Source organism: Staurois parvus, unplaced genomic scaffold (assembly GCF_062004578.1).
Source record: "Staurois parvus isolate SC_StPar_1 unplaced genomic scaffold, SC_StPar_1.0 ptg000348l, whole genome shotgun sequence".
Classification (NCBI taxonomy): Eukaryota; Metazoa; Chordata; class Amphibia; order Anura; family Ranidae; genus Staurois; species Staurois parvus.
In genome coordinates this window covers 731,642-736,977 of record NW_028318144.1, presented here as the reverse complement: position 1 = coordinate 736,977, position 5,336 = coordinate 731,642, and positions in this window count along the sequence as shown.

The following is a 5,336-nucleotide window of genomic DNA, read 5'->3' as shown; positions in this document are numbered from 1 at the left end:
CCCCATTAGGTGGCTCCCTATTTATCGCAATGATGATGTACAGAACAAATGTCCTTTTCTCTCCAGGTCAAATGTATTCATTCAAAGGAATCAGGAAAATGCCAAATTATGGATACTAGATGGAACTGACAATCATAGGAGATAGAAGCTTATTTATTGTGATTGTCAGCTCCAGGGGCCATATTGTGGTATTTTCCTGATTCCTATGAATAATTACATTTAACTTGGGGAGAAAATAGTCTTGCCCCCATTTACACAGGATAAACGTATATGCAGTTTCACAGGATGAATAGCTCTGCAATCTTTTAAAAATACACTGTTTATTTATTTATTTTAGGTACTTATATGTTTAGTGTCTTGTGGCTTTTGCAGAAGGTCTCTTAGCTGCTGTGCAGGGACAGTGCAGAACCTGGGATTCAGCTCTGCTGGTTGCACAGCAATTTGATTTACACTTCACCATATCATTAGTAAAGACTATATAGCCAAACCCAGACACGTCCATCGGATTGCCAGACAGAGAAGCGTGATTGGTCACGCCAGAGAACACGTCTCCACTGTTCTAGAGTCCAGTGGCGGCGTGCTTTACACCACTGCATCCGCCGCTTTGCATTGCATTGTAAGGCTTGGGTGCAGCTGCTCGGCCATGGAAACCCATTCCATGAAGCTCTCTACGCACTGTTGTTGTGCTAATCTGAAGGCCACATGAAGTTTGGAGGTCTTTAGCTATTGACTCTGCAGACAGTTGGCGACTATTGCGCACTGTGCGCTTCAGCAGGCGTAGTTGTTGTTCCCAGTTGCTTCCACTTTGTTATAATACCACTAACAGTTAAGCGTGGAATATTTAGTAGCCAGGAAATGTCACGGATGGACTTATTGCACAAGTGACAACCTATCACAGGACCACGCTTGGAGTCACTGAGCTCCTGAGAGCGACCCATTCTTTCACCAATGTTTGTAGAAGCAGTCTGCATGCCTAGGGGCTTCATTGTATACACCTGTGTCCATGGAGGGGATTGGAACACCCGAATCACATGATTTGGAGTGGGGTCCCAATATTGTTTGCAATATAGTGTTTGTTCTGGTGCGCTGCCGCACATCGGGCTCTACTGCACAACGCATTAGGGTGCCATTCTCCCAGAGTATGAAACAGAGAAGAAGTGAAGATGAATAGAGCAGGTGAAGGCTGAAGAATCGGACAGTGAAAGTAGGTACAGTGGATTTTTACACTGAGTTTCACAGCTGCTATCTAGGGATTACTAGAAAGCTGAGACATGAGATCAGAAGCAATACAAGAGCCTCTATGCATGACATGGGTCACTTTATACAATATATATCTGTGCTGCATTACTGATATAGACTAGAATTGTCTAACTTTCAGAAATGGAGATGTCTAAATAAACTAAAGTTCATTAGTTCTAAATTCTAAAATCTGAATTATGGTATCATTACTGCCACGTGCACAATTTCAGCTTTACTGGATAGCTGTATTTTAAAACACATTCGCTCTTTTCACATATTCAGAAACACTAAGCAACTTTGCATATAAGACCCCTTACCTCTCCCTTTTCTTTCCCTGTGCTATGGGAGCTGCTATCAAAGCCCCAGGCCAGTGTAAACACTGCTTGTTTACATTCAGCTAGTCTGCAGTCTGCAAAAACAATGGAAGAAAGGGCGCACCAGCCTACTGCACTACCTGAGTAAAAAACTTTAATAGAAACACCAAAATATGCTCACAAACAATTATGTATCAAAAGCATCATAATCTCAAAGTGACAGGTCACCAGGTCAACTCCAAAAATTTCGAGAAGACCCTCAGATATCAGATGCGTTTCGAAGGACACTTCCCTCTTCCTCAGAGCCAGTCCTGCAGTCCTCTGCTCCTGTGGCAGGCAGGACTGGCTCTGAAGAAGAGGGAACTGTCCCTCGAAAAGTTGACCAGGTCACCAGGTCAACTCCAAAATCTCGAGAAGACCCTCAGATGGTTGATGCTTTTTGAGGGACACTTCCTTCTTCCTCAGAGCCAGTCTTGCAGTCCTCTTCTCCTGTGGCAGGCAGGACTGGCTCTGAAGAAGAAGGAACCGTCCCTCGAAAAGTTGACCAGGTCACCAGGTCAACTCCAAAACCTCAAGAAGACCCTCAGATGATTGATGCTTTTTGAGGGACACTTCTTTCTTCCTCAGAGCCAGTCCTGCAGTCCTCTGCTCCTGTAGCAGGCAGGACTGGCTCTGAAGAAGAGGGAACTGTCCCTCGAAAAGTTGACCAGGTCAACTCCAAAATCTCGAGAAGTCCCTCAGATGGTTGATGCTTTTTGAGGGACACTTCCCTCTTCCTCAGAGCCAGTCCTGCAGTCCTCTTCTCCTGTGACAGGCAGGACTGGCTCTGAAGAAGAGGGAACTGTCCCTTGAAAAGTTGACCGGGTCAACTCCAAAACCTTGAGAAGACCCTCAGATGGTTGATGCTTTTCAGTTCCCTCTTCTTCAGAGCCAGTCCTACCTGCCACAGGAGCAGAAGACTGCAGGGCTAGTTCTGAGGAAGAGGGAACTGTCCCTTGAAACGTGTCAGCGTCTGATGGCTGACACGTTTCAAGGGACAGTTCCCCTGGTCACTTCGAGATTATGATGCTTTTGATACATAACTGTTTGTGAGTATATTTTGGTGTTTCTATTAAAGTGTTTTACTCAGGTAATGCAGTAGGCTAGTGCGCCCTTTCTTTCATTGTTTTTGCGGTTTACATTTGGGTTTCCCCCGACCCTTAGAGGACAACAAGGCCTGTGTGGAAGATGGATGCCTAAAGACCCATACTGTTCACATCTGTCAGAGCTCCCAGGTATGACCAGAGGTGTGTGACTGACGCAGGGAAACGCAGACTTCAGATATGTGATAAACAATATAATTTAACACTAACCATACAAACATAAACGCAGTGCAATACTAAACATAATACAGTGCAAACAAACCCAACCAACCACCCACAGATAACAGTACATACAAGCAAGCGTCATCAGGCAGGCCGGGTCAATATCAATTGGGCAGGTAGGTACAGGGGGAGCAAGCAGAGAATGGTCGGGGTCACAGGCCAGGTTCAGCAGGTAGCAAGCAGCGTAGTACAGAGGGTCAGGCAGAGGGATGGTCAGGGTCACAAGCCAGGGATCAAAACAGGTAGCAAGCAGCGTAGTACAGAGGGTAAGGCAGAGGGATGGTCAGGGTCACAAGCCAGGGATCAGAGCAGGAGAAGTCAGCAGCAGTTCAGATCAGGCAGGGTCAGCAAAGGGACAGAAACAGGATGCAGGACAGATACAGGGCCCAGGACAAAAACAACACCAAGGCAGAGTCTGTGGGTCTGGCCATCCCTTAAATACCCCAGCATCATCAGTTCCAGGTGTTAGCTGGCTGAAAGGTTGAGTCTCTGATTGCTGGGAGCACCCGCTGGCCAGCCCTGGTACTGCAGATCAAAAGGCAGGCGAGTCCCACCATTGCTGGCCAGTCCATTCCTGACAGTACCCCCCCCTCAAGGAGCGGCCTCAGGACGCTCCAAACAGTCCTAGCTGGGCAAAATGTTCCACCGCCCGGGTCTGGTAACTGGCGGGATATCAAAGACTGGCACACCGAGCAGGACTCCGGGCAGCGGCACACCGGGCTGGACTCCGGGCAGAGGCACATCGGGCTGGACATCGGGCAGAGGCACACCGGGCAGAGGCACATCGGGCAGGACTCCGGGCAGAGGCACATCGGATGACCAGGCGAAGCGGCAGGCAGCGGGCCACCGGGCGGGGCGGCAGGCGGCGGGGCGACCGGCACCGGGCCCCCGGGCGGGGCGACCGGCACCGGGCCCCCGGGCGGGGCGACCGGCACCGGGCCCCCGGGCGGGGCGACAGGCATCGTGCCCCCGGGCGGGGCGACAGGCATCGTGCCCCCAGGCGGGGCGGCGGGCGCCGGACCCCCAGGCGGAGCGACAGGTCTCGGGCCCTCAGGCGGAGCGGCGGGCGCCGGACCCCCAGATGGAGCGACAGGTCTCGGGCCCTCAGGCGGAGCGGCGGGCGCCGGACCCCCAGATGGAGCGACAGGTCTCGTGCCCCCAGGCGGGGCGGCGGGCGCCGGACCCCCAGGCGGAGCGACAGGTCTCGGGCCCTCAGGCGGAGCGGCGGGCGCCGGACCCCCAGATGGAGCGACAGGTCTCGGGCCCTCAGGCGGAGCGGCGGGCGCCGGACCCCCGGGCGGAGCGACAGGTCTCGGGCCCTCGGGCGGAGCGGCGGGCGCCGGACCCCCAGGCGGAGCGACAGGTCTCGGGCCCTCGGGCGGAGCGGCGGGCAGCGGGCCACCGGGCGGAGCGGCGGGCAGCGGGCCACCGGGCGGAGCGGCGGGCAGCGGGCCACCGGGCGGAGCGGCGGGCAGCGGGCCACCGGGCGGAGCGGCCGGCACCGGGCCCCCGGGCGGGGCGGCCGGCACCGGGCCCCCGGGCGGGGCGACCGGCACCGGGCCCCCGGGCGGGGCGACCGGCACCGGGCCCCCGGGCGGGGCGACCGGCACCGGGCCCCCGGGCGGGGCGACCGGCACCGGGCCCCCGGGCGGGGCGACCGGCACCGTGCCCCCAGGCGGGGCGACAGGCATCGTGCCCCCAGGCGGAGCGGCGGGCGCGGACCCCCAGGCGGGGCGACAGGTCTCGGGACCTCAGGCGGAGCGGCGGGCGCCGGACCCCCAGATGGAGCGACAGGTCTCGGGCCCTCAGGCGGAGCGGCGGGCGCCGGACCCCCAGATGGAGCGACAGGTCTCGGGCCCTCAGGCGGAGCGGCGGGCGCCGGACCCCCAGATGGAGCGACAGGTCTCGGACCCCCAGGCGGAGCGACAGGTCTCGGGCCCTCAGGCGGAGCGGCGGGCGCCGGACCCCCAGGCGGAGCGACAGGTCTCGGGCCCTCAGGCGGAGCGGCGGGCGCCGGACCCCCAGGCGGAGCGACAGGTCTCGGGCCCTCAAGCGGAGCGGCGGGCGCCGGACCCCCAGGCGGAGCGACAGGTCTCGGGCCCTCAGGCGGAGTGGCGGGCGCCGGACCCCCAGGCGGAGCGACAGGTCTCGGGCCCCCAGGCGGGGCGGCGGGCACCGAGTCACCAGGCACAACAGTGGGCTCCGAGTCAACTGGGATGACCGCTGGCACTGGGTCAGACATTGGATCGTCTGGCTGGACAGCGGGCATCGGGTCACCAGGCATCAGGTCATTTGGCTCGACAGCGGGCACCGCGTCATCTGGCAAGGCAGTGGGCTCCGAGTCAACTGGTATGACCGCGGGCACTGGGTCAGACATTGGATCGTCTGACTGGACAGCGGGCATCGGGTCACCAGGCAT